A 17,632-nucleotide genomic window follows, 5' to 3' on the forward strand; every position below is an offset into this window, starting at 1 on the left:
AATCCGCTAACTGAGGAGAATGAGAAGACTAGCTATTTGAGACGTGATGTGCCCTGTTTCCAAATGCTGAGGGGTAGGAGGTATCTAGAGAATCCTGGCCCCCATAGGGCACCAGCACCGCTGGTGACACTTTACCAAATTTGGGCTACTCTACTCTGTTTCTCAGCACTCCACACACACACCCCAAATATTTAAAATGGGAGTGATGACAACTAATCCCCCACCAACAACGTTCCAGTGGTAAAACAGAAATGAATCTTTCTCCTTGACTCTAAACCTGAAGGGAAATAAGGTTCCTGGGCTGAGCTGAGTTTAAAATAAATTTAGGCTTCTAGATAAATTTAGGGCTATAGAGTATGGACTCAAATAGCAAAGTCAGACAGAGATAGGAGATAGAGTTTGAGGATTTCCAACCAACTCTCCATAAAGTGAGCCCCTTTTGAGAACCAGGCTGCCACATGGTGGGCAGCGGATGGGGAGGCGGAAGCAAGAACTAGAGCTCTCACTCTGCAGATTATCACTCTGGACTATTTCCTAGGCCTTTGTCTGAGTATTGGTCTTTTGGGAACGAGCGTGAGAGTGGAGGTTAAAAGTATTGGTTTGAAATCAGGCCTAAATGCAAATTCAGGCTCGCTGTCTCACTAGTTCTATGGCCTTAAGCAACTCTACTAAGCCTCTCCTAGTCTTATTTCTTGATCTTGTAAATGAGATAACAAGAGTGCTTACTTCATTTGATTTTGGGGAAGATGAAATAATCTGTGCCAAGAGCTTCTAGCATAGTGCTTGGCATAGAGTACTGTTCAATACTGATGTTTAATCAGTGATGCTGCTATCATTATTATTTTTGGAAAAAAGGGAAACAAATATGGAACTTAAATAGTTCATAAGGGCATAGCCTCTAGCAACCTCTACATTCCAGGTAGAGGGGCAGTGAAAAAGAGCAGGTGGAGGTCAGGAGTTCGAGACCAGCCTGGCCAATATGGTGATACCCTGTCTCTACTAAAAATACAAAAATTAGTTGGTTGTGTGGCAGGTGCCTGTAATGCCAGCTACTTGGGAGGCTGAGACAGGAGAATTGCTTGAACCTGGGAGGAGGAGATTCCAGTGAGCCCAGATGACGCTACCGCATTGCAGCCTGGGCAACAGAGTGAGACTCCATCTCAAAAAAAAAAAATAAAAAAAAAAATAAAAAAAAAAAAAGCAGGTGCTTCTCTAGAATGATCAGCTAGTCTGCATTTAGCTAACGGAGGACCCATCTGACTCTCCATTTCAGCTTTGGCCCACCATCCCAAGAAGAGCGCAGTCTATGGCTCTCTTCACAGATTGTAGTTGTATATTGCACCAGATTTATTTTTGGCTTGTCACTTTGTGTCTGTGTTCCAGGCCATGGATGTCTGAGATTTTCTGGTGGGGGTAGAGAGTTCTCCTTTGAAAAACAAAATGTGGTCTTGGTCTAGGGGCTTTGCTTCCTTCTGGCTTCAGGCAACAGCAGGGACCCAGCCATCTGCCAGTGGCATGGGATGACTAGAGTTCAATGCTGAATATTCACTCACCTGTTGGACATCTAAGATGTCAGTTAATCACCCCTGGGAAACAGCTCTTGAGTAAGAAAAGGAGTGATTTGTCTTCAGCAGGAATTCTTAAGCTGGGGCTTTTGGGGGTCTAAAGCTCCTGAAATTTTACAGATTATATCTGTATGTGCAATGTACATTTTTCTGAGAAGGGGATCCATAGTTTTTATCAAAACTCCCAAGGGGAGCCACAGCCCAAATAGCTTCAGAATCACTGGTCCTGATCTGAGAGTAGAGACCCCACCTTCCTCCATGGGGTCTCTAAAAGACTGCACCCTTCAACCTGGCTGATCATCAGGACTGTTAGTGAAAAAGGGCCTGGAAGCGGTGTTGCTTAGGCATTGAGAGAGAAGACAGCTACTCTCCTTATCGGACCTGTGTTGGCTGATTGGAGCCTCCCATATCCATTTGGGTAGTTGGGGTTTTTGAGCTCACTAAATATCCCCTGTTTTCCCTGAAATTTGGTTGCATGTTAGAAGGTATTTAAACTGACATATTTTGTGCCAAATGAGTGGACTGGTCTGGTCTCATCTCAGCGATGGGGGCAAGGCTGGTTGACTTCACTACAACACACACAACTTCACAGGTGTGTGTTGCTGGTCGTAATGATAGGAAGCACAGAGGTTGTTTTATGTTGCCCTCACTTGAATGCTTGGTACGTAGTTTGGTACTCAGCCATTGTTTGTGCATTTATATAAAGGAATTGTTTCCTTTTAGAGACATTGAATCTAAGCTCCACAGTCCATTTTTAAAAAAATTTCTCAGGGGTCAATGGTTTCTCTTTACCCCTGTGGCATCCTTTCCTGAGGGGTAAGGTACCTTGATCTTATCCTCAGCTGTGCTTATTTATTCCTTAATCCTCACTCTCCAAATCCTGAACCATATCTCTGAAAGTCAAATTGGGGCCTGTGAGATTGTTTGATGCTTCTTGGAATGTGATTCCATCACTGAGACTATACTTCAATTCTGGCCAGTCCTGATACTGTCTCCTGCTTCTCTCAATATCCATCATTCTTTGTTACATACCCTTGCTCATATTAGAAAATGGCATTGACATCCCTTGCTGCAAATTTTTCCCTTTCTCTCAACCACAGGTCCATGTGCTCAGTGCAGTTTACCAAATGGTATCAGAATGCCACAGAGGTTTCATAAGAATTGAATGTGGCTGCCATCCTACCTGAATCAGGCAAACACCCTCTGAGATCATTCAGCTCACAAGTGGGAAGTATGAGCTGAGAGTAGCTGAGTGCAGTAATTCCCTGGCTTCTCTAGGAAACAGCCTGATCCCCATAGGGTAAGCTGGCTGGTAAAGCCTCCATGGGACAACAGTTTCACTTTGCTTCGGGGGCCTTGTATCAGAGTGTTCTCCAGACATGAAACAGTCATGTCAGTCTGGGCGCAGTGGCTCACACCTGTAATTCCAGCACTTTGGGAGGCTGAGGTGGGTGGATTACGAGGTCAGGAGTTCAAGACCAGCCTGGCCAATATGGTGAAACCCCATCTCTACTAAAAATACAAAAAAATTAGCCAGGATTGGTGGTGGGTGCCTGTAGTCCCGGTTACTCAGGAGGCTGAGGCAGAGAATTGCTTGAACCTGGGAGGTAGAGGTTTCAGTGAGCCGAGATTGCACCACTGTGCTCTAGCCTGGGTGACAGAGCAAGACTCCATCTAAAAAGAAAAAAAAGAAACAGAGTCATGTCTCCAAGACATAAGCCTCTGACTTGGGGCTATCAGACCATGCAAGCCCACCCAAGAACATGAGCATATCTATCGTCACTGCCCCTGGGGGTCTCGGCAGAGGCCATTATTCCAAGATAGCCCTGATCCCCACAGAGCTCAGGGGGTCTCATGGAGATTATTAAAGCCCACACAGGGTGGCATTTTCCCCATATGCTCTCCCCAAAAGCTCCCTACTCAGGGAAAAGGAAGTCTTAGGAGCAGTTGCCTATACCACATCCACTCAGAAAGATGGGCCCAAGGACTGGAGACTATGATTTCTGACAGAGGCAGCCCTTCCTCCTTCTTCTACCCCGAGGCCAGCAAAGTTGTTTCTACTCCTTCCATCTCGCTTACTGTCTCCTGCACCCTGCTCCACTTATCCACTCATTTTGAGCTGGCTCTTGATAACTATGACTTATCTCTAGATTGTAGGACTCTGTGGATGATGGACAATGGGGAATGGCCACCCTCTGGCATTCATTTGCTTCCTCTCAAACCATGACTTCTTTTGAGGGAATTGTGAGGGAGCAGATAGGCCTCCAAGGCCATGTCTTCTCACAGTCTGCTCCCTAGCAGAATGGGCCACCCCTCACTCTAGGCCAGCTCATTCTTTTAACCTTATTAATGGTGCCTTGGGTTATACAGAGGCTTTTTATTTTGGTGTAACCAAATGTATTACTCCTTTACTTTATGGCTTTGTATTTTATGGTTCGTAAAGAAGGCTCCCCTATCTCCAGATAATAAACATATTCTCCTATATTTTCTTATACTTATTTTATAGTTGTGTTTCTGTGTTAGTCTTTTAACCCATCTGGAATTTATTTTCATAAATGGTGTGAGTTAGGGATTTTTTTTTTTTTTTCCAGAGAGTCGCATGCTGCCCAGATTCTATAGGCCATCCTTTAGGCCATCCTTTTCCCCTGTGTCTTGAAATACTACTCTTCTCATAATCAAAACTCCTATATGTACATGAGGCTGTTTCTGGATTTTCTGTTGCATTGAACTTCTATACATTCTTCTACCAACCATGCTATTTTAATTGATGTAGCTTTTAGGTATAGTTTGATACAGTATATTTTTCTCCTTTGTTTTTTTCCTCCCAAAATCATTTTGCTATTCTCACATGTTTTTTCCTTCCAGATATACTTTCCAATCAGCTTGTTAAGTTTCATTTAACAAGTCCTATTAGGACTGCAGTTGAGATTTTATTAATTACATAGGAAAGTTGGGGGAGAGTTGATATCTTCACAATATTGAGTCTTCTCATCCGGAAAGAGAATGTCTCGGCTATGTTCTTAAAGGCCCCCAGGGAAGATATTCTCTCTTTTCCTGACTCCTACAGTCCCTCAGTTTCCTTTGGCTGGTTCCCTGAGCCACCAGACCCTTGTATTGTAATGTCCTATGATCCTAGCTTACTCATTCTCTCCTCCCATTTAGAAATGGATTAAACAGCTGAGCATTTGCTTTTGCTCAGGAATTTTGAGCTTTATCTTTCCAAGACCTAAAAGAACTCCTGGGGGATTGTCCCATCTCTTTTCTCCCCTGCCTTCACATCCCATTCTTAGGATCTCCTTTCTCCTCTTGTTCCCCCAGGAATTCTAATATTTCTATTCTAGAACTGGAGAGCCTAATGTTTCCTTTTATCTAGACTCCCCTGATAACCTGGTTGACCTAAAACAAAAGCCCTCATGCTGACCTTCTGTCTCCCTCACATTGTTTTATGTAATTTCTAAGCTTTGTCCAGACACAATGATACCCTGGGAGAAAAGTTGAGAGTTCACAGGGTATTTGGGAGGAAGAGGGGAATGGCAGTGTTGGTGATTCTGTGCCATCTGCCCACCCTAAAGGCAAGCGCTTATCACCCCAGATTTGCCAACAGGCTGAACTCCACAGAGCATCTAGGAATTTCTAGCCATTTTTGTTCCCTGATTTCTGTCATGTATACCTGCCTCAAAAGGCAGGCTTCTAGGTTAGGCTGACTGCCAAAAGCCTAGGGGTGAAGCAAGAAGGCCCTAGCCTCTTCACTCAAATCCCTTTCAGGGACAGCAGTATCCATTGTGTTATTGCCAGTGTGAAAAGGGTCAGAACTAAAGTTGTGTGGCTCTCAGACCAGGTGTAGCAGCAGCCAGAAAGTAGGAAACAGGAGCCCAACACAGGGTTGAAGTTCTCCCAAAGGGCTGAATGTGCTTTAAGGCCAGGTACAATAGCAAAGCAAAGACACAGGAAGTTTGCCCAAAGCCTTTTGCATATACACCTCAGTACCCAGAAAGGCCACAGAGTCCCTACACCCAGACACGCTTTGCTCAGCCATGTTCCTCTCTCATTTCTGCATCTACTTGGCTCTCTGTACATCACCTCCTCCCGCTTCCAGGCTCCTCTGAGGCCAGGTCAGCACAATTTACCATTAAAATATTCTGCCTAGCCTTGACTCTTCTTCATCTGCTGCTTATCCAGGGGATAAGATATCAGAGTAAAGACTGTGGAATTTGATACAATGATTGAAAAGTTACTCTAACATAAGACTATCACAGAAAATAATTTATAGACATTTGTGTTTCAAAAGACAAATGAGCCACTCCCCAGCAGAGCGACCAATTTCCAGAGACAGAAAATCTGCCACAGTGGCTGAAAAGTTCTAGTAACACAGAGCTGCAGCATCTGATTCCTCAAGATCTCTCTTCTAAACACAACGTGCTGCAAAGAATTTTCCCCAGTCCCCAACCCACCCCCCAAGTTGCTTAAGACCCAGCCAGCCACCCAGTTTTACATGTCTAAATCTGAAATCAAAGTCCCAGGCAGGGAGAGGGATTGTCACAAGTAATTGCAACATCCCACAAGAATTTGTTTGGGAGTTAAAGGGAGCCAAACCTGGGCCTTCTCCAAAGCTTACAAGTCTGAGCTTTTTGAGAACCACATTTGATCTGTTCCAATGTGTTGAATGTAAATGTTTATCTTGTGCCTGTGTGCCAGCTCCTGGGAACTCTGCAGGACTCCTACTGGCCCACAGTGGTGACAGGTGCATCTTCCCATAGGAGAGGACATAGTGGGGAACTGCCTACCATGAGCTACAGGCCCCTAGAATTGGCCCTTACCCTAAGCTATGCTCCAAACATTAGCCCAGGGGAGGAGGAGGGATGGGGACTCTGAGAGGTATGGGATCCCAGGTGGCTGCAGGGAGGGACATGGATGGGAAGGGAAGGGACACGGACATCCTGCTGTACCCTGTGTCCTTTCTCAGCAACTCAAACATTCTCACTCTCCCCTTGCCTTCACCCTTACCTTACTTATCTCATTTTATTTTTACATGTTACCTTCATAGACATTATTTTAAGATGGTGTTCTCTCTTTTTACATACAGAAAAAGGCTACTTTCAAAGTGACAGCTTAGGGCTTAATCACAGTAGCTACTCCAGGTATGTCTCAAGATAGCCCAGCATTACTGGGAGGTACAATTGGTTGTTATGAACCACATAAAATCTTCATCATCATTGTCACCATTGAATAGCCACCACTGACTGAGCCCTTACTTTGTGCAAAGCAGTGGGCAGCAGTTTACATATTTTGTGACTCTTCTCTGCCCTCTTGTGAGGCTGACATTGCAATTTCTTTGTTTTATCAAGAAGGGACAAGGCCTGATCAGATTAAGTGGCCTGCCCCTGGTCTCCCCGTTGGTCAGAGAGACAGCCTGACCTTCAGAAGACCTGGGACATTGCCATGGTTCATTTTCTTCAGGGAGGAGCAGAAGGGAGGCAGAGCACGATGAAGCACCTGCCAACCCCAGCAGTTCAAAACTGCCAGGCATGACTGGAAGGGGCATTCATAACATGTCTTTTCTTTGGGCCCCAGGCCTCCCCCAGCTGACCCAGAACCATCAGGACATGATGCCTCAGGGATGGGGATGGTGTGAGGGGAGAGAGGGAAGGCCAGGCAGTTCTGTCTTGGTTCCTTAGAGAACCCTTATGTCATCATGGGCCCATGGTACCCAAGGGGCATCCCTCCTGTCAGTTCTTCAGGGCTTCAGGAGCAAGGCTTTCTCTGAGAGGCAGCATTATTCCTCATTGATACTACTCTGGCCCTAGCTTCGGAGAACTTGAAGAGAGCCAGAGCAGGCCAAGGTAGATTTTCTATTTGGAGGTCAACAGTCTTACCCTCAAGAGCCCAATTTCCATTCAGCACAGCCTAATGTCTCTCTATTCCCTCTGCTGATTTACATGGCAGGTTTATTTAATTAGCCAGAGGTGAGTCAAAGTGCAGCTTGTCCTCAGAGTTAATTAATATTAACTGAGCCACCACACAGTGAGTAACGCCAAGACTGAACTGTGTCCTCTGTATCAGCTTGGGGAACAGACTTCAACCCCTTGCGCCTGGCTGGGGTTGGGAACCAAAGCCAGCCAAGGAGTCGGGCTGATGGGCCTCTGAGCTACTGTGAGGAGTGAATGAGGTCATGCATCTGACATGCATGAACACAGTGGTCATGTTTACCACCGTGTCTGACACATAGCCGGGACTTAGAAATTGATAGCTGTGTTTATAAATTTTAAAAAGGAATGGCAGAGAAAGGTATCTGGGAGACCATGTTTCCCTTTGGGGCCTTTTCCAAGGGAGAGAGGAGTGATGGTAGCAGAGGCCACGGGACACAGACCTCAGGCGCCCACACATGAGCATCATACTTGAGTAAGTGAGGCATGCTCCTCCCTATCCTTGTAGAAGAGGGAGAAGGCGGGAGTGGCTGACTCTGGAGGAATTCAAGCAAAGCACAAGTAAATGTAGTCTTCCCTTTAGCTGTAATTTAACTGCAAAGAAAAGGAAACCTGGCCTGGGCAAAGGAGTTATGGGCCTATAGGGTCCCCTGCTAGGCCAGGACCCTCTTCCTCTCCTTCCCTCGCCCCTGTTCCTGTGCATACCAGAACCCCACCTCAGACTTATCCCAGAAGAGTTTTGGCCCTGATCCTTCTTCCACATGGTGCTTCCTTGGGCCCCAAGGCAGTGCTAGCCCTCTCCTGTGAAGTGCCCAAAGCCATCACTTTGTGGTGGGATTTGGTGACAGTGCTTTCCCTCTATCCTCTCCCTCCTCCAGGGCCACCACACCTGATAAGCACCTCACAGCTTGTCCTGCTGGTTTGGTTGCAGGGGAGTCCCATTGCTCAAAGCCCTCTTTGTGGTTGCTGGCTCTAAACAGCCAGCCCCTAACTTTCTTGGCTCATCGTCTCAGCAGCCTCAGTCCTCCCTATGGAAGTGCCAGCATAGCCAGTGCTTGAGTGGGCTTTTCAGTCTGTGTGCCAGGCCTGACCCAGTCAAAGGTTGCCTCAGAGTCAGGTTGAGAGGTTACCTTGAAGCAGCCCAGCCTCAGTAATGGACAAGCCTTTCTGGAAGCCAAGACCAAGTGGAGAGACATGCTACTGAGACAGGACCCAATGGTCTGTCTGTCTCCAGCTGCCAGAAAGATGGCTCTCCTACATCAAACACTAGGGCAAGATAACCAGCAGCCCTAAGACCTCCCTGGACAGATTTGGGCTGGAGGGCACAATGAGGCCTGACAGTTTCATTCTGGGTTTGCCACGGGTTCTATAAAAAGCCAGAAGGTGGGTGGGAAGGGAATCTCCCCAATTACTCGAGAGGACTTTGGTAGGGAAAGTAAAATGGGAAATGGGGCCGAAATAGCCAGACTGTCAGCTAAAGCCAGCTCTGGTGAGCCTGAAGTTCGGAGGCCCCTGCGCCCCCTGCTGGTCCCTCAGACAGGCTCCTACCTTTTGGCTTCCTTCTCGGGGCTTTCTGGTCCTTTCTGCTTGCCTCAGTATCTGGAATGACTGCTTCACCTCTCCCTATCCCCCCTCACTCTTTTTAATCTTATCAGTTTCGGACTTAGCCTGGAGCTGCTCCCTCTACCCTGCCATGACCCGGCTTCTTCCTTTTTTTTTTCTTTTTTTGAGATGGTGTCTCACTCTGTCACCCAGGCTGGAGTGCAGTGGTACGATCTGGGCTCACTGCAACCTCCGCCTCCGGGGTTCAAGCAATTATCCTGCCTCAGCCTCCGAAGTAGCTGAGAGGTGCACACCACCACGCCTGGCTAATTTTTTTTTTTTTTTTTTTTTGAGACGGAGTCTTGCTCTGTCGCCCAGGCTGGAGTGCAGTGGCCAGATCTCAGCTCTATGCAAGCTCCACCTCCCGGGTTTACGCCATTCTCCTGCCTCCGCCTCCCGAGTAGCTGGGACTACAGGCGCCCGCCACCTCGCCCGGCTAGTTTTTTGTATTTTTTAGTAGAGACGGGATTTCACCGTGTTAGCCAGGATGGTCTCGATCTTCTGACCTCGTGATCCGCCCGTCTTGGCCTCCCAAAGTGCTGGGATTACAGGCTTGAGCCACCGCGCCGGGCCGTGGCTAATTTTTGTATTTTTAGTAGAGACAGGGTTTTACTATGTTGGGCAGGCTGGTCTCGAACTCCTGACCTCAGGTGATCCGTCCGCCTTGGCCTCCCAGAGTGTTAGCATTACAGGCGTGAGCCACCGCACCTCGCCTCAGCTTCTTCCTTTCTAACAAAAACCTGAGTCTGACCAAATCTCTCTCTCTCTCTTCTTTTTTTTTCTTTTTCTTTTTATTTATTTATTTATTTATTTATTTTTGGTAGTATATGAGCCAATCTCTTGAAGGAGCCTGGGAACCCTGCTTCCCACCTACAGACATGCCCTTTAGGACTGTGAAAGTGGCAGCTTTCCTCTCCCTGCCGCAGCCATCGCTTCAGAGCAGGCTACTGCTGCTGCCTCCCAGAGGGGCTTGCATTCTCCAGCTCTTGCTCCTCCCCTCTGTCTCTAGCGCTGCAGAAACAGATCTTTTATAGGGCCTCTGGGGTTGGCCCCACTAGCTTTCTCATGACAGCCCTCCGCTATGCTCCAGATTGGGCCAGGAATACTCTCTCTTTCTCTTTCCAAATCCTGTCCACTTAGTATGTTCTGATAACTCCAGTGTTCACACTCCAGCCATCCCTGCCATGCCCTCCCCTGAGGCTCCTGCTGCCAGGCCACTGCTGTGCCGTTGTCTCCTGAGTGTGTTTGTCTTCTGAGATTGGAAGCACCAAGAGGTCAACATCTTTCACCTCCCATAAGGCCGAGGGCAATGCCAGGCTCCCAATGTGCACTCAAAGGACCATTTGGAATGCTGCTCCTCTCCTAATGACCTCCTGGCCCCACCTTAGAGGTCTTTGGGGTGTGGCAGGGCCGGGGTATGACTGGGTCTGCCAAGGCTGTCAGTGTCAGGTTACTGCAGAAGGAAGAGAGATATGGGGACATTTTCTAGAAAGGGTAAGAACAAGAGGGAGATTGGGTGAGGGAGGGATGACCACTCAGGGATGAGATCCCTGGGTGTTAGTCACCACACTAGTGGAGAAGCCCATGCGGGACTTGGAGGATGTGGATCCAGGGGAAGCCCCCAAATCTCATAGTTACTTTGTTCTATCGTCTCTCTCCATGCCTTCAAAGGCGGCCTGCCTTCCCAGTTCCCAGCCTCCCGCCAGATCGGGAGGCACCCAGTGCTGCTGTGGACAGCTCATTCCGCCGCGGCGGCGGCTACGACGGCTCCCGGAGTGTCCCCGGCGCCGCCAGGGGGCGAATGGGGTGCCCGCCGGCTCCTCGGTCTCCGGGCGACCCGGCACTGCGCTCCGGAGAGGCCAGGCCAGGGAAGAAGCAGCTTCCCTCTGCCGCCGCAGCCCAGCCGGGCAGGGACTTCCAGCCCCGCCCTCAGGCCCTCTCGGTGGCTCTGTGCGCCCAGGCCTAGGGGTGGGGGCCGCAGGCGCAGCGCGCCCACACAGGCAGTCGGGCAGTCAGCGCGCCCGGCTCGGCGCGCACAGAGCATTGCCCAGCAGGTCACCCAGCTCCCTTCCCGCCCCTCCGCTGCCCTCCTGGCAGCTCTGGCTCTGCTCTCGCGGCTTCCCCGGTTTTGGGGCGGGTGATTGAGTAGGCCGCACCCGGGACACTGCCAATGGAAGACGCTGGAATTTAAGGAGGGGACGAGGGAGACGCAGCTGTTTCTCGCTGTACCCCGTCACCCCTCGGAAGCAGCCGCGGGCGGTGCGCAGGCCGTTCTCTGCGTCCTCCGGCTCTGGGTCGGGCTGAGTGCAGCGGGAGAGACCCGGGGCTTGCTGCTGGGGCCTGTGTGGCCCCAAGCCGGCCGCGTGCACACGCACCGCACCTGTTGGAGCGGGCCTTTGCCTGCTCCGACCTGAGCCGGGCCTCCACGACACAGTCCCCTTGGGCGGCGAAATGGCCACACCTGACTTTAGGTTTGAAAGGAAAACAAAATGGGGGGTGGGGGAGTGGGTTTACAGTTGCATGCGTGGACTCTCTGGGTCAGCTCTTGATGAGGACCAAATATCGGTATGTTTCTTGAGGCTGCAACCAGCAAACTGGCAGCTGAAGACAGAGACCTGCTCCCGGGCCTTGGCATTGCTGGAGATCTTTCAACTTGATGAGATGCAGTTTTCACAGAAAAATTCTGTTCCTTAGAATTCAAGTGAGCCTTTCTCAAAACTGCCAGAGTTGGTGATAAACCTGTGTTTAAAAAAAAAAAAAAAAAAATCCCCTGTGTGTTCACATACTAGCCAGTATCCACTCCAGATAAAAGTTTCTACCATTGAGTAAAAGGAAGCTATGTTTAGGAAGTTTTTGAAACAGCACCTCTCTACTTGTCTGCTAGTTAATCACACACATTTTGTTTTGGTTTGATTTGGTTTGGGGTTTTTTTTGTTTTTGTTTTTGTTTTTTGCAACTTAAAGCAAGAATTAAAAGTTAATTCTGAAGCTTCACAAATGCTTTGGCTTCAAATCCTAACATTCAGCACAGGTTTCCACAGGGGGAGTGCCAGGTCTGACATCTGTGTCAGTCCTTATTTTGATTCAGGGTTGTTAGATAGATGTTCAAATCATTGAGGGAGGGAAGTCCTAGATGAGGGCGCTGCACTGCCCATCGGGGTGTCCATGAGACACCTTATAACCTAAGTGTCTTTCAGACTCTGAGGTGTGGGGCTGGGTTGCAAACACCAGACATTAAGTCTGTTTAGCATCTGGAACCTGGGTCCTAGGAGACTATCTCCTCCTTAATTCATCCAGACATCAAAAGTAGACCCAGCAATTGATCCCATGTTTAAAGGCCCTCAGTGACTCTGTATCCCCAAGGGGAGCCTCATCTCCCAGGACACAGCACTGACACTCTGCAGACAGTACAGGGGATCTACTCCAAGCCCAGGGCAAGACCCCACTCCCACTCCTTCTGTCCTTCAGTTTCCGTATGTGTCTCAGACTCCCTGGTCCTGCAAAGGCAAGGAGTGACCTGAAGTCCAGACCCTCACATGACCACAAGACCCTCAGGCCTAAAGAGTGGCACTTGTTGGAGCCCTGCTCCCGTCCCCACCCTTAGGAGGCTCTGGGAATGGGGTGGGGGAACAGCCTGTGTGGCCGTGGCCTCTGGCTCTGACTCTGGCTTAGACTACTACCTTGCTGCCATATTGTGTCTTCCTCAAATTTTCTCATAGGTGAGTGCTTACCAAGAGTGGCTCCCACAGAGCTTCCCCATTCACCCAAACCTGCCTGGAAGAGCACCCCAGTTCAGCCACCCAAACCTCACCTCTCACCCTCTTCCAGTTAGCACTGCCTTTTCTCCTTATCCCTGCGAGGGACCCCTTTCTTCCCAGGAGAGATACCCAAATTGTGAGTATCCCACACAATTTAATGGGAACCTACTTTGTGCCAGGCACCAGGCCACAGGTTGTGGATGCAAAAACAAACAAGAAGCAATTCCTGCCCTCCTAGAGCTCATGGTGTTTGATGGGGAAATTTATTCATTCATTCATTCATTCACTAAAATGTACATTGAGCACCTACTGTGTGCTAAGCCCTGGGGAGTGCTAAGTGCTTAGGCAGACAGCGATGAAGACAAGTATAGGATTCTGAGGATTCTGCCATCCTCAGAATGCCACTGTGTAGATTCATGATCTATAGGGGACACAGACATTAATCAAACCACTTGGCAAGCAGAGAATTATAAGCCATGATAAAGAGAATCACAGGATGCTTTGAGCATCTACAGAAACGCCAGGAGACGGGAAGCCCGGCTGAGTGGGAAGGACCATGGGAGGTGCAGGAGCCAGGCATATATCTGGCAGAACTTGGCTTGGTGCTTATCTTCCTCCTGAAACATGACCCTAGACCCTTGAGAAGGTCCCTTCCTGTGCCCTATCCCTCATTCCCCACAACAGGGAAATCTGCCAAACCCTCTGCATGGCCCCTCCCTCTCTGAGGATACCCCTGCATCTCTCCTTGCTGCCTGTTGATTGGTGGCAGGAGGTTCTAGTGCCCCACATGGTCACTGACTGAAGTTTTCAGGTCAGCTAAGGGGCGGGGCTTCAGAGTTGTGGGGCCACTGAGTCCCAGCCTTCTGTGTTCCATGGACCATAGATAGGAGGAGCTGGGATTGGGGCATTTAATAAAAGAACTCCTAGGAGAGGAGTGATGAGGTTTGGCACATTGACATTCACACACCCCGCCCACCCCCAGCCTCCACTCCACTGGTTCTCTTTTTCTTTTTGAAGACAGAGTCTCGCTCTGTCGCCCAGGCTGGAGTGCAGTGGTGCGATCTCGGCTCACTGCAAGCTCCGCCTCCTGGGTTCAAGCCATTCTCCTGCCTCAGCCTCCCAAGTAGCTGGGACTATAGGCACCCGCCACCACACCTGGCTAATTTTTTGTATTTTTAGTAGAGACGGGGTTTCACCACATTAGCCAGGATAGTCTCGATCTCCTGACCTCATGATCTGCCCGCCTCAGCCTCCCAAAGTGCTGGAATTACAGGCTGGCCTTCTCATTTTTAAGGCCTGGCTAGGATAAGTTCCCCACCCCTGTCCCTCAGAAGGGTGGCAGGGCCTGGGCAGCAGAGCCCTGGGCCTGGGACCCATCCAACGAAACGGCTATTCCAGGCGCCTGGTCCTGCCTGGCTTTGACTTCTCATCCACTCCACACTCTGACCTGGATCTGGGTGGGGCAGGCTGCCCTGCTTCCAGGTAAGGACTATACCACCCACGCAGCCAAAGATCACCCCTGGGAATACCAGTACCTGGGCAAGAGATAGCCCTGGCAAGGCCCACCCACCATAGGCTGGCTCAAAGAAGATTGAGGATTCCTCTGTTCTCCCTGAACAGGGGTACAGGGCCCCTCAGCAGGGCCAGTTCCTCACCAGGGTGCCAACATTACCCATGGTTGGGGGCTGGGGGGAGGGTGCTGTGCAATGCTGGGAGCTTGACCCAGGCCTCAGCCTTAAGGAGCAAATGTAGCCAGGGCCACCACCTGGCCTAAGTCCTTGGGCATAGCCTCTATCTCATGTCTCTTGATCTCAGCAGGGGGGGATCTCCAGGGTGGCCTGCCTGGGAATGCCACTGTCCCTCAGCTGGCACACAAGTACCCATGCCAGTGCCACAGGTTATCCAGCAGCAGCCACAACAGATGAGGCAGCCTTCCATCTCAGGCAGCCCTGGTCTCTGTTTTGCTTCCTTTTCTCTTTACAGATGAGGAAGAGACTGATGGGGGTGGGGTGGGGATTAACCCTTGAGTTGCTGTACATAGTTGGTCCCAAGCCTAGGGCTTTGGGAAGTGCTTTATATCACTGCTTTCTTCCTGTGGCCCTGGCCTTTGCAGATGTGGGTCTCTCAGCCGCCCCCCTTCCCTTCTGCCAGACACTTCATATTCAGGGTGGCCACAACACTGGTCTGGTTGCCGCTGAGATCCCAGCACAGGAAAAGGGGCCTCCTCTACTCCCAGTGTCATTGCCATGAGCCATTTCTATGGAGAGAAAAGTTTGAGAATCCTCTTTGGAAAACCTGAAGTGTGGCACCAAGCAAAGGTATGATCCTTGTTCTCAACTTCCTGGCCCTGCATTCATCCCACTCCATCCCTGTTCTCTAGTTACTGGAACACCCTATGGCCTCCAGGCCAGCTGGCAGGGCTGCCTGCCTGCCTGAGTTTCCCACATGGGAAGATGCAGCAAGACCTCCCCAAGCTTTTGGAAGAGGCAAGGACAGTAGTAGGACCATCTGACACTCCGGGCAGGGGGTGGGGTCCAGAAAGGGGTGGCAGACCCTTCTCAGAACCCCGTGGCTACCTTTCTCATCTCATTTGAGCTCACTGAGCTCCTCTCTAAGGTACTATAAGTGTTAAACAAATTCAGACTCTGTTAGGTTGGACAACATTAAAACATCCTGGATAGATGCTTGAAACACAGCAAGGGACAGATAATAAGAGTAATACTACCATTTACTGTTCACTGTGTACAGGCATGAATTTTATTATATAATCCTTTAAAATTAATTAGTTATTTAATCCCATTTAATTGTTTAATCCTTACAACTCTCTAAAATATATGTGCCGTTGTTATCCCCATTTTATAGCTAATGAAATGAGGCTCAGAAAAATGAAGTCACTTGCCCGAGGTCACATGATACAGCTAGTTAGGATTAAAATTGAGGCCTGTCTGCTTCTAGGGTTCATACCCTCCATCCCCGCTGCATACTACAGTTCTAAGCCCCTGAGCTGGGAGAGGGAGGGGCATTGGAGGAAAAGGGTGGGTGCCATGCTGGTCTCTGCCCTCACCCAAGTTCCTTCTGTCTTCACACAAATATCTGCCAGGCCTTGGAGATGATGACCTGAGGGTGGGGCAGTAAGGACTCCAGATGTCAGGGCAAGGAGGTGGCCACTCACCTGCTGTGAGGTTCCATGTTTCTGATGGCTAATAACCCCAGACACCTGGGTTATCAGTCTCTGCTCCCCACCTTGGGCCTAGGTAGTGATTCCAGGGATGTGGACCCTGGAACCTGGCAGGCAGCCAGCATAAGACCAAGGACAGACCCATAAAGCCAGAGGTGCCCTCTCAGTCCAAAACCAAACACAACCACGTGCACAGCCGCTCATTTGTTCCAGGAGCTTCCCCTACACACCACAGCCATAAATCCCAGAGTACCCGTGGCTTCTGCATTGTGGAGAGGGGTGGCCCTAGGGAGGGAGTGGAGTGGGGACAAGGGATATGGAATGGCTGCAAATATAATGCCAAGCCAGACTCCAGAGCTGCCCCCAGCCTCCGGAGGCAATCACAGACCTTCAGGAAAGAATGTAGCCCCTTGTTGAGTGTGGACAGGGGAAGGGAAGGGGCTTGTTATGTCCTTAAAGTCACTATAAGAAGGTGCTGTTATTATCCATTTTCCAGAAAAGGAAACTTGGGTCAAGGGTTCTTAGCTGGCAGGTGGCCCCACACTTAATTCATCTCCTGTACCACCTCCCTTAGCCCTTATCAGGTTATGACAAGGGGGGTGAGCTTGGGTAGAAGGGGAAGGAGGCCTAAAATCCAGGACTTAGGAGAGAGGCAGTCTCAGGTGTGGGAAAAGCACTTGCAAACAGGAAATCTCCCCACTCCATCGCAGGTAAACAGTGTAACCACCACTCATTGGTCCATTCCATTTGAGCATCTGCCCCATGCAGGTCTTAGGAATCAAGGCTCAGAGATGACACCGTCCCTATCCATATGCAGCTGCGGTGATGAGAGGGGACAGACACTTTGCAACACAAGTACTCTGGAGACAGCATAATGTGCACCAGATCCAGGAGCACAGGGAACTTGGAGAGTGCAGCGGAGGGGCAGCCAATGCAGCTTGAGTTGTGGAGGGGTCAGCAAGGCTCCCTGGAGGGGTCTGAAAGACAGAATAGAAATAAGTGAGGCAAAAAGGATGACGGGTGTAGGGGAGGGCTTTCAGGCAGAGGGGACAAGGGAGCCTAAGGCGTATGAGGGCTGCTGAGAAAGGTGGGCGCTGTAGGCAGAGGCAAGAGGGGAGTCCTGTGGGTGGGCAGGCCAGAAATCACAGGCCCTCAAGGCAGGAGGAACCTGGCACAGCCAGACCCTCGGACAATCTCCCCAGGCCAGCACAGCCACATCACTGCGAACTGGACGGGAACATTCCAACCTAATCGCAGCTCAGATCAGCAAGTTCTGGAGGCTCCACACATTGGGGCCGACCTTCACCCAGGGTGCCTGCCACGAGTGGCAGGGGCCCCCAGCCTGCTCTCTCACCAGGCCAGGCAGCAGTGGGGGCTTCCAGGTCCTCAAGGATTCTCCAGACCCTTGTCTGGAGACCCAGAGTTTTTTCCTCTCCAGTTTCTGGGGCAACTAGGTGGGGCAGAGGGGTGGCCCCACCTGTGGGAGGGACTGAAAAATCCTGCCTCAGGACCAGGATTTTGGTGATCCCAGTTCTCAAGGGCCCGGTGCTCAGGCTGCTATTATCCAAAAGGACCGAGGGTCAGATTTCAGCCCCAGCCCGGGCCC

The sequence above is a fragment of the Macaca fascicularis genome, chromosome 6 (genome assembly GCF_037993035.2).
Source record: "Macaca fascicularis isolate 582-1 chromosome 6, T2T-MFA8v1.1".
In the NCBI taxonomy this organism is placed as follows: domain Eukaryota; kingdom Metazoa; phylum Chordata; class Mammalia; order Primates; family Cercopithecidae; genus Macaca; species Macaca fascicularis.